Genomic DNA, 12,919 nt, shown 5'->3' on the forward strand with positions numbered 1-12,919 from the left:
GGACGCGTCCAGCCCCGCCTCCACGGCGCGCTTCCACCGCGCCCCCGACAGCGCGTCGCGGCCGCCCGGGAGCCGCACGAGCTCCTCAATGCGGCCGTACGCGTCGCCGAGCCGCCCCGCGAGCGCCGCGGGGGACGGCGCCGACGCCGACGCCGACGCCGCCGCGCCGGAGTGGAGGCGCTGCAGCTCGTCCTCGAGCTCCAGCACCAGGGCATGCGGCCTCACGGGCAGGCTGGTCGACCGGAGCTGCTGGCACGCCATGGATGATCGATCTCTTATCTGCTCACGACACGCGGCACCGGTCCGGACGTACGTGTAGGACCCCGTGTCGTGCTTGGCTTCCTTGTTCCGAGGTTTCGGCGAGCCTTCGCGGCGGGTATGGTTATATCCGAGGTGCGGGGGGCGGGGCATGGTCGTGGCGCCGGGGGGCGGCAGCGTGGCGTGGGGTTGGGGAGGCCGGCGCGTCGTGCTCGGCGAGCGGTGTCGGAGCGGTCGGGCGGCAAGATGCGGGCCGCGGGGCACGGGAGGCCGTCAGGTGGGTGGGCCGGCGGGCGGCCGGGGGGCTTCCCGGCCTCGTGACCCCGTGCTGGCGTTGGCGCCAGCAGGTCTTGCGTGCGGTGGTGGAGCTGTCTCCCTGCAGCGCAGGCATTGCAAAATCTATGCTTTGTAGTGTAAATGGCATTTTAACTTGAGCCAAATCTCCCAAAAAAAAATTGAGGTTAGAAGAGATTGAAAGAGTCGGATCTATCTGGGTTGGCTAGCCTCGATCTTAAACTGGTGTCCCATATGGATATGTCCATTGCATGCTGTCTTCTTATTTGCGCAGTTGCGCTCTTAATCTTCACCCTGTTGGTGCATGGCAAGCAATGTGCATTGCCGAGCTTCATTCCAGAAATCGTACATCTTGTTAAATTAAAATTTATTTTACTACTAAAATTCAAAGTTACCGTTCTCGAGCTTGAGTTGATAGCTGTTATTTGTTCTCCTCAAGATTGATTTGAGCAACCGTCCTTTTTAGCATGGAATGTGGAAGGGGAAAACATTAATGTTGAGCTCATAATTTAGGCTTTGGAGTTAAAGTGATCCTAAAAATTGTCCATGAACTTTTTTACCCAAGTGGCGTCACTTGGCGCATTAATCGTAGTTCCCCGGCCGCCACGAATTTTTTGGCGACAAACAGGATATTAAAAAGTCACTATTGTTGTCTGCTCCTACGCATTTAACTGTGGAATCTCCAAGACAGTTACACACTTGCACTAACCGATAACGACAAACGAGGGGCTTGGACTGGAGTAGAAAGAAACGCAGGTTTGCAGGCCCCCCATGGACCATGGTGGGACAAAGCAGGGGGCTAATTTAGTTTACCTGAAGAAGTGAAGATACCTCCAGTCGAGCGCCGAGCATGTCTCGCCTTTGCTGTACTAGATCAATACAGCCGACCAAAACAAGCCCAAGCCCTCTCTCTTCTTCAGTTTTTGTGCATGAAGATGGACAGCGAGCTGCTTCATATCAACACGCGGCTGAAAAATGAAGCGGCGCAAGTTTGCCCGTCGCATGCTTTCAGGGCCTTGGCAACGGCTGCTCCTTCATCAATCCTTGCCTCGATTTACTCTGAATCTCTGACTCGTCTGCGGTCCGGCCTCCGGCGATGATACAAGAGGAGCAGCCAAACCACCGAGTCTGCTGGTCGGCGGACGAAGGCACCGGCCGGGCCGGCCGACCGGGCGGGCGGCACGCCGGCACCGCCAGCCGCGGCGCACATCGGAGCGCGAGGAAAAAAGCAACGCGGACGCGAGCAGCGGTCTGGCCTGCCGCCTCGACGTGTCGCGCCGCCGTTGCGGCCTTGTGACCGACGAGGAGGATCGGAGGGGCGGCGGTGGGGTCGCGGCATGAGGAGAGCTAGCGTGCATGTGTACAGCGAAGAGAGGCTCCGCCTGCGACGAATTGTTCATCGGTCGCCCGCTGCTCTCTTCACTTGCGCGGCATGGCATCGACAGGCTGGCACGTGCGCATCTGCTGATCTGCGGTCTGCGGATGCTTGCAACCTTTGCATGGAAGAATTGGTGACGCGAGTGACATGCATCGATGATGTCACAGCCGGTAGGGGTAGGGGCTCTGGAGTCGCAAATGTTAGGAACGTGACTGACAGTCAAATTATTACATAAGAAGAAATATTTTTTTGTAGGATTTTTTTTGCTAGAATAATAATAATGTTCTAGTAACAAATCCGACTGGATCACACATGAGAACCGGTTTTAGGCCTAATATATGAAATCATGTGGGCGGGCCTTCCTGCGACGACTCCGCTTGGGGTCACGCACGTGACCCTGAACAGGGTAGATATTAAAAGTCAGCACGTATATCTGGTAGTTAAACTATCACGCATGGTGTAATTATTTTCTTTAATGATGGAAAAAGTTTTATTTTTGAAACAATTGCTTCGGTATAAAAAATTTATTCCACATTCACAAATATATTCTAATTTTTTTATATTAATAACAAACTGATATATTAGATCAATCTAATTTCTTATTTTCGATCCATCTAAAAAGTAAGCAGCATCCTTTATGTGACAGATCCAGCTGACCCGGAATAAGGCCCGGCGGACACCTTGGCAGGCAAATCGCACGCAAGAAAAAAAAATGGATGGGACCTAAATAAAAACCGAAGGAGAAGAAGGTTTGGGTTTCGTTCATGGGCTGTAAGTGACCTGGCCCAAGTTAGATAAATGGGCTGAACAAGAAGGCGCTGCAAGATGAAGCCCACGTGCACTCACGCACATCAAATCTTCCGAGCTTCCCCTCAATAAAAGTAAAGAAACAAAATCTTCCTGGCCTGCACGGTTAGCTGGACCTACTCTATAGAAATGTCAAATCTATGGCGTACTTTCGGTACGTTTGTTTTGTCTGCAAACATTTGGCGGATCCTCACATTACAGGATCCGAAAGGAAACCCAACTCTGTCAGGTCAGTTCATCACCCACACGCTGATTAGCTCGTACAGTCGTACTACGTCCAATCATCAAGAATATCGCTTAGTGTCATGTTCAGATGAGTTACTGTTCCTTAGAACACACACCACCGGACGCGGGAAACACTACTAAAAAAACGTTGATTTGTCCCGGTCGGAAACCCCTGTTGTCCCGGTTTCCCAACCGGGAACGCCAGTCCGGTCCCGGGTCTGGCAACCGGGACAAAAAGTGCTGCCAGCGCCCACGTGGCTGGCGCACACTTTTGTCCCGGTTGGTGTTACCAACCGGGACAAAAGATACCATTTTTTTCATGTTTTTCTTTTCTCAATTCTTTTTCTATTTCAATTATACTTTTGCATTTCAATAAACTTATGTATTAGAATTCAGTGTGTATGATCTCCACTAATATATACATATATATAGTCCTTTATATAATATTTGTCCTAGATAATTTTCATATATAAATTAATTCACTTATATATATATATATTCACATATCTATACATGTGAATTCCTTTACATATGAAAATGTCTAGGACCAATATTATATAAATATATATATACACATATATATTATTGGAGTGCTTATATATATAATACATACATACTCCATCATATTTGCATAGGTATATTCGTTTTTAATTACATAGGTATATTCGTTCTTAATTACATAGTAGAATTCGCCTTTTGGAAATTTAATACATACATACATACTCATAAATAGAAATTTAATACATAGACACACATATATATTTACATAGGTATATTCGTTCTTAATTACATATATACGCGTATATTGTCATATTTGCTGTGATTGTCAATATTAGATATTCCATCATAGTAGAATTCGCCTTTTGGATCGAGGACTTGCTCAACAATAAATCCGGAGAATTGTTCTTGAATCGCCATAATCTTTACCTCCGGTAAGAGTTTATCGCGCATCTCCTCGACCAATGGAAAAATGGGATAATTAATTTCGACTAATTAAAATACGAGTTCAAATATTAACAAGTTTTTTACTTACTTCCTCCTCCCAATCTGTCCAGCCCTTTGGAGGACCTACCAGACCATGGATGTTCTCGCATACATAGTATGCGCACAATACAGTGCCTTGTTTCTGCCTCATACACTTTAAGAGAGAAGAAATTATCAGGTATTTATATGAATATATAATAAAACTAATGAATCGTGCAACGAATCATCCAAGTGCGTACCGGGAAATCTGTCTTGATCTTCAATTTCTTGTCAAATTTGCCTGGATGATTTTTAGCGAATTCTTTCCAAATCCTGTGCATGATTAGAACAATTATAGTCAAGTAACAAAGTGATTCAAATTATCGGTCATCGACGGAGTAGTGGTAGAATTACTTTTTCATCATGTTAAGAAGATTTTCGTATTGTTCTGGAGGTCTCCTCAATGAGTCCATAACCACGAGTAGGCTCTTCTCGGGAATTATGACAATTAGGACCCAGTGTTCACTGCAATATTATACGGAGGCAGTTCCTGGTAGTTAAGGTTTAAACAATTCGATTATAGAATAGAAAGAGTTAGACGGAAGGAATCACTCACACAAAGTTGTAAGGAAACAATATCATTTGCTTGCTGTTGCTGGCTCATTGCTATGGCCACTTGGCGTTGAACCTCTTCCTCCAGTCTTTGATCGTGTGACATGAGCCGTTCCTCTAGCCTTTTTAAGTGCTCCCGCTCATCATTCTTTCTTCTTTGCCGGCTTCTATATGATTCAATGTAATCCTTGAACCCATACTTCCACGGAACCACGCCTTTGCCTCTTGTGCGGCCCGGATGCTCTGGATTCCCAAGGGCGTAAGTCAGCTCGTCCCTCTCTCTATCCGGCTGGAATGTTCCCTCGGCCGCTGCTTGTATGGTCTCCTGTAGTCTCCGGGCTGCTCGCTGGATGTTTGGCCCATAGATGCAGTCACCAGTCAATGGGTCCAAGCTTCCCCCGTGACCATAAAACCAGGTCCTTGACCTTTCAGGCCAGTTCATGGTCGCAGGTTGGATGCCTCTGTCAAACAGATCCTGCTCCATCTTCTCCCATTTGGGTTTTGCAAGCTTGTAGCCTCCTTGGCCTAGAGTGTGATGGTACACTTTCTTCGAGGCGTTGTCTTTGGCCTTCTGCACCTTCTGAAGCCCAAGCTCTGAAGACTTGTATTCCACAAATGCATCCCAGTGACCCCTGAGCTTTTCGAGCTCGCCGGTAAATACGGGTGTGGTCCCGGTCCTGATATATTTCTTCGTCAAAATTTTCTTTAATGATTGCAGCTGTTCGGCCATCTTACTCAGGGTCCAGCGCTTGCATATCTCTTCGGATTCAGCTGGAACCGTGAAGTTTTTCTTAAGCTCCCGCCAGCACCATTCTTTTTCTCTTTTGGGTACCGCATCCCGTTCCTCGCTTGGATTGGAAGCTTTCCAGAGCCTAAAGCTGATCGGGATGTGGTCCCTGACAATACATCTGGATTGTCTTATGAATTTTTTGGCGGCAGCTTCTGGAGCGATCGGTTCGCCATCTGGACCAACTTCCGTTATAATGAACCGCCCTTCCAGTTTTTTTGTTATGCCTCGCTTCGTCTTTTTCTGCTGCGACGATGATCCAGACGGCTATAAAAAAACATTCATAGTATTCATATAGATTCAGATGAAAATATGATTGTCACTACAAATAAGTATGGTTGTGATAGGTACATTAGCACTTTGTTCAGCAGCAGCGTCATCCTGAATAGATGGTGGTTCAATTCTATCACCGGACATATTCAAATATATGTCGGTATTGCTGCCATCATCAGCTTGTTCAGGGACATCTCCTTGACCTTCGCCAATCATATTCAACAGGAACTGTTCGTCTTCCGCGTCTGTGTGTCGCGGGTCCATCGTAACTAAAATATGAATACAAATAAAACCCTTAAAAATTTTTCTAAATAATCCACATATTTGCGAGCATTTGACTAAGTACCGATCGATGGATGAGGTCGAGAAATATTCTCTAAGTAATTCAAGAAATATAAAAGAAATATTCTATCGATAATTTCACTAAGTACCGATCGATCGATGAGGTCGAGAAATATTCTCTAAGTAATTCAAAAAATATACACGAAATATTCTATCTATAATTTCACTAAGTATCGACTGTGAAATATTCTAGATGGTTTTTTTACTAAGTACCGATCGATGGACGAGGTCGAGTAATATTCTCTAAGTAATTCAAGAAATAAACATGAAATCATCTATATATGAAATATTCTAGACGGTTTTTTCACTAAGTAACGATCCATGCCTCAGACTTTTCCGGGAAATTGGAGAGCAGAATTTTCTTGTGTTCCTCGATATATGGGTCAACCAAGGATGATTGTTGAAGAACCGTATAATGCGCTTTCTTGAATGAGAAATCATCTGTACAGACATAAGATTTCTTTCCTAATGTACCCTTTCCAGTTAGTCTCCCCTCATATCGCGATTCAGGGACTCCAATCGGTTTAATGTCATCAATAAAGTCAACACAAAAGTCAATGACCTCCTCAGTTCCGTAGGCACTGGCGATGCTTCCTTCTGGACGAGCTCTATTACGAACACATTTCTTGAGTACCCCCATGAACCTTTCAAATGGGAACATATTGTGTAGAAATACTGGTCCGAGGATATCAATCTCTTTGACAAGGTGCACTAGAAGATGTGTCATGATGTTGAAGAAAGATGGTGGAAATATCAGCTCAAAGCCAACAAGACATTGCACCACATCGTTTTGCAGCTTTATCAAATTCTCCGGGTCAATTATCTTCTGAGAAACTGCGTTGAGGAAGGCATATATCTTCACGATGGTTAACCGGACGTTATCAGGCAGAATCCCCCGCAGCACAACCGGAAGAAGTTCGGTCATAAGCACATGGCAGTCATGGGACTTGAGATTTGTAAATTTCTTCTCTGCCAAATTTAAGATTCCTTTTATATTGGATGAGTATCCAGATGGAACCTTTATACTGCTCAAGCAGTCAAACATGGTTTTTTTCTCTTGCTTGCTAAGAGTATAGCTGGCAGGAATTAAGTATTGTCGTTCATTATCTCGTTGTTGTGGATGTAAGGCATCTCGCTCTTCCATACGTTGCAATTCTTGACGTGCTTCTATTGTATCTTTTGTCTTTCCGTACACTCCCAAGAATGCTATCAGGTTGACGCAAAAATTCTTCGTGAGGTGCATCACATCAATTGCATGACGAACATCTAAGACTTCCCAATATGGTAGCTCCCAAAATATAGATTTCTTCTTCCACATAGGCGCCATTCCATTTTTGTTCGGAACAGGTTGGCTACCAGATCCCTTTCCAAAAATAACTTCTAGATCTTTTACCATGTTGAAGACGTCTTTACCACTACGGTGCATTGGTTTTTTTCGGTGGTCCGCTTGGCCTTTGAAATGCTTAACCTTCTTTCGTACCGCATGCCTGATGGGAAGAAACCGACGATGACCCATGTATACAACCTTCTTACAGTGAGTCAATCATATATTATCGGTATCATCTAAATAGTGTGTGCATGCTTTGTATCCCTTGTTCGAATGTCCTGACAAGTTACTAAGAGTAGGCCAGTCATTGATCGTTACGAACAGCAATGCTCGTAAGTTGAAGTTTCCCACATCCGTACACCTTCATCGCCCCAGAGCAATAAGAGTTCTTCGACCAATGGTCTTAGGTACACATCAATGTAATTTCTGGGCTGCTTTGAACCCGGGATAAGCACTGGCATCATGATGAACTTTCGTTTCCTGCAGAGCCATGGTGGAAGATTGTACAGATAAAGAGTCACAGGCCAAGTGCTATGACCACTGCTCATCTCACCAAATGGATTCATGCCATCCGTACTCAAACCGAACCTTGTGTTTCTCGCATCCAAATCAAATTCAGGGTATGTTCTATCTATTTTTCTCCACTGCGACCCATCAGCGGGGTGTCTCAACATCGAGTCTTTCTTGCGTTCCTCTTTGTGCCATCGCATCAACTTAGCATTATCTTTATTTCTAAACAGACGCTTCAAACGTGGTATTATAGGTGAATACCACATGGCCTTCGCAGGAATTCTCTTCCGGGGAGGCTCCCCCTCGACATCTCCAGGATCATCTTTTCTAATCTTGTAACGCAATGCACTGCATACGGGACATGCATCCAAATTCTCGTACTTGCCTCGGTAGAGGATGCAGTCGTTGGGGCATGCATGTATCTTTTGCACTTCCAGTCCTAAAGGGCAAACAAGTTGTTTGGCTTCATACGTTGTGGCAGGCAATTCATTGTCCTTAGGAAGTATTTTTTTAACAAGTTTGAGTAATTCACCAAATCCCTTGTCGGATACACCATTTGTCGCCTTCCATTGCAGCAACTCCAAGGTGGTGCCAAGTTTCTTCAATTCATTTTGACAATCTGGGTACAACAACTTATGGTGGTCCTCTAATAACTTCTGGAACTTCAACCTCTCTGTTTCACTCTCACAGTCTGCCTGCACATTGTGCAATGCCTGCCCACATCGTCGCTGGGATCATTTTCTGCTACATCTACTTCGGGCTCTTCCATGTGAATATCGTCATCGAATGCACCGATTCCAGCATTTCCGGGAAAGTGGTCGTCAAAATCTTCTTCTTCATTGTCTTCCATGGTAACCCCCTGTTCTCCGTGCTTCGTCCAACAAACATACTTCTCCATGAAACCATTTGCGAAAATGTGGATGTGTAGGATTCTTGAAGATGAGTAATCCTTGTTATTGTTGCAATGAACACACGGGCAGCACATAAAACCATTCTGCTTGTTTGCCTCAGCCACAGACAAAAAATAATGCAGGCCATCAATGAATTCTTTCGAGCGTCGGTCAGCATTGTACATCCATTGTCGGTCCATCTGCATTTTAAATAAATCGATTTGAATTCTTTACACGAATAGAATAAATAAAATATATCAAACCTAAATTAAACTAAATGTAACATAACATGAATAATTAAAAGATATGCAATATCCATCATACATCTTGATTAATTAAAAGGAGTACTTAATCCATTACAGAACTTAACAAAGGAGTACTATACATGAAACTTAAAAATTCGGTCAACAACACATAGGTTTTCAACCGTCCTTGCGTTGGAACGCATAATGCTCTAACGGATTTCAAACGGAGGTTCCTCGCCCCTTGCCATGCATTCTCTATATTCTTTTTTTAAATAACGGAGCGCTGCCCTATGAAAAGCACTAGGTTTTTTGGACCGACGACCTACTCGAGTTGTGCCCTTCTCTCCAGAAGGACAACGATCACCCCCACCGGCGCCACTCTCTCCAGCTGCTGAAGCCATATTTTACTGAAAAATACCTTTATTTTCAACAAAATTATAAATTCTTACAATTACAATACAAAAATTATTTACTATTACAATTACAATGATCAGATTAATAACTCTTGCAAATAACAATGAAATCATATAAAAAGACGAAATGTATCATTAATCCTCAAGAAATCTCTAGTTAATTGAAAGAATTCTCTATAACTTCTAATTACTTTGACACACTTCAGTTCTAGGAGTACACTCTTTTCAATATCCAGAAACCCTCTAAAAGAAAAATAAACTTTTATTTCTGAAAATGTATATGTCAGTAACCTCAACCCTGCGGTGATGACACTGCCTTTCGGGGGGACACGGTGCGGTACAATGATGTCACCAATCGGCCAGTCGCAGCACCAACATTTACGTTTAACTAGCAAGGTGGCCCGCGCTAATAGCGCGGGTAGCTAGTTTTTTATTTAATTCTTTAAAAATATTTACATTGACAGAAGAGATGTATTTTGTAATTTATTTACCTCTCATTTGCTCTTGTTGAATATTATACTACTTGCAGCTTTCTATGCATAGGAGTTCATATCAATCATCACTTTTGATGTTGCTTTATTCTATATTATAGTTACATATTTTAGTACTTAAACCTGCAAAATCTAAATTTGAGGATTGAATTCAATTTTGGATCACCTTGAATACGGAGCAAATTGTACATAATTGTATTCATATAAAGTTTTTTATAATTATGAAATATATTTATATGTATTTGATAGTTATGTTTGCCAACAATCTGTAACTTAGATGTTGGAGTTCGATTTTTATCTTGCAATATTTTGATTAATATTTAGCGAAAATATATCTAGTGTAGTTGTTAGAGCACTTAAGTAGCATCTAGCAGATCTATACCTGACTCATCATCGGAGCGAAATAAAAATGATCATGGATTAGACAAAAAAAAGTTATGTTAAAAAATAATTTGAGGCCTCCTGCTGGCTTTGGTAAATAAATGTTATGCAAAACTTATATATATGCGTGCTATGTTAATGCATATATATTTTAAATTTTTTATTTAACCGAACCTATTATTATTTTTCTCACTTTGGTTACTGCATAATTTATTTCTTTTTAGCCCATATGACTGCATATATTAGTCTACTTTAGAGTTTTGTCATCTCGGTGATAGATAGTTCCATATATATATATATTTGTTGTTGTTTCTAACTCTTTTCTTTATTTTTCATTTTCTCTAGCAATTTTTATTGATTTCTCTGTCTTCTATTTTGTTCCTCGGTATATTTGAAATCGATTAGTGTGTATCGCATCCGATGCATCTAATGGAGAAGTTTCCTGTTTAGTATTGTGCCTCAGGGTTTTTTTTTCTGAGCGAAGAGGAGCATCGACAACGTACATTTGTTTGAATCATTTGATTTTTTGAAATTTGATAATTCAGAATTTTCCTATTTAGTAATTGTATTGAACATGGACTCTTTGATTAAACCCTAATTTCCTTATTTTTTTAATTCTGAATTAAACTATTTACTAATAGTATTCAGCATGGACTCTTTGCCATGTCTTAATTTTCCATAATTTTTTAAATCCAAAATTAGCTATTTATTAATCGTATTTGATATGAATTATTGAGTTAGTTTGAACTGTTAGATCTTCATAAAATCCAACAGTGCAAATTCTTCTCTTTTTTAGATTAATGTGGGAATTTCTAGACCCTCTCGGCGAACGTGATGGCTTCTTTTAACACTCCTTATTTTTATCTAGTGGTAATGCTATTTTTTTAATTTGATAATTCAGAATTTTCCTATTTAGTAATTGTATTCAACATGGACTCTTTGTTTAAGCCCTAATTTCCTTATTTTTTAATTCCGAATTAAACTATTTACTAATAGTATTCAGCATGAACTCTTTGCCATGTCTTAATTTTCCTTAATTTTTAAATCCGAAATTAGCTATTTATTAATCGTATTTATATGAATTCTTGAGTTAGTTTGAACCGTTAGATCTTCATAAAATCCAACGGTGCAAATTCTTCTCTTTTTTAGATTAATGTGGGAATTTGTAGACCCCCTCGGCGAACGTGATGGCTTCTTTTAACACTCCTTTAATAATATAATAGAATTTATACTTTTAATTTTAAATTTAGCTATTCAGCTAATATTAATTTTATCTAGTGGTAATGCTATTTTTTTAATTTGATAATTCAGAATTTTCCTATTTAGTAATTGTATTCAACTTGGACTCTTTGATTAAGCCCTAATTTCTTTATTTTTTTAATTCCGAATTAAACTATTTACTAATAGTATTCAGCATGGACTCTTTGCCATGTCTTAATTTTCCTTAATTTTTTAAATCCGAAATTAGCTATTTATTAATCGTATTTGATATGAATTCTTGAGTTAGTTTGAACCGTTAGATCTTCATAAAATCCAACGGTGCAAATTCTTCTCTTTTTTAGATTAATGTGGGAATTTCTAGATCCTCTCGGCGAACGTGGTGGCTTCTTTTAACACTCCTTTAATAATATAATAGATAGGCACAGCACTTGTCACAGGCAGCATGCTCGTTCATATGCTCTCAGTACAACAACGGCCATGCTGACTGCGTCAAATGCTATTTTCTTATCAATCGGAAGTGCTGGTGATGCGACCAACCGATTCGCGACGTTCTTATAGCGCATCGTGTATTCCCGAAAGGTAGTGCCATCACCGTTGGATGGAGATTAACGACGTATACTTGTTTTGAAATAAAGATTTTTTTAGCTTCTAGATGGTTTCAATGTGAGCCTGAATAAATACATCACTAGAGTGTCAAAATAATCCATTCATAATACAAAAAATTCTAATATACTCATTTCATTAATTCATTCATGAATACAAAAATCAACTATCCACAATATGGTCATGTATACAAGTACATCACATGAAGTGTCTACACTCATTCTAAAAATTTCTACTATCCACATACTCATCTAAATCTAAAAGAAAATCACACCTACATATGCAATCTAGCTAAATGTCCAAGAAATGAGCTAGCTACACATTTTCTCTATTTCTAAAGCATGAAATGAGCTATACAAGCCAAGGAAGAAGAGAAAAACAAGCCCCAAACCTTTAGCGCCAATGGATGGACAGTCAATCAAAGATCTTCACAAATGTGGTGAAGAAATGAGCAAGAACTCCTCTCTCCCGAGCCGAGAACAGCAAGAAACAAGTGAGCTGAATGGCTCGGGCGGGGGGAGAGGGAAGGGGATAAGGGGGCCAAGGCCTTTTGTCCCGGTTGGAGACACCAACCGGGACAAAAGAAGGGCATTTGGTCCCGGTTGGTGGTTCCAACCGGGACAAAAGGGTACGCGGGCCTTTTGTCCCGGTTGGTGTCTCCAACCGGGACAAAATGCTCTTGTCCCCCGCTGGCCCGGCTAGCCGTTGGACCCAGCATAAAAGCCACATATTGTCCCGGGCCCAAAAACTGTCGGGACAAATGGCCTGGAAAAAAAAAAAAACTATTCTAGTAGTGAAAACACCGGCCGGACGGAGACTTTTGTACCCACCAGTTGCATGCGCGCACCGATGGATCGGATCGATGCAGCCGATCGATCACCACATCTGCGCTGCGACCT

This window comes from Panicum virgatum, chromosome 2N (assembly GCF_016808335.1).
Source record: "Panicum virgatum strain AP13 chromosome 2N, P.virgatum_v5, whole genome shotgun sequence".
Classification (NCBI taxonomy): domain Eukaryota; kingdom Viridiplantae; phylum Streptophyta; class Magnoliopsida; order Poales; family Poaceae; genus Panicum; species Panicum virgatum.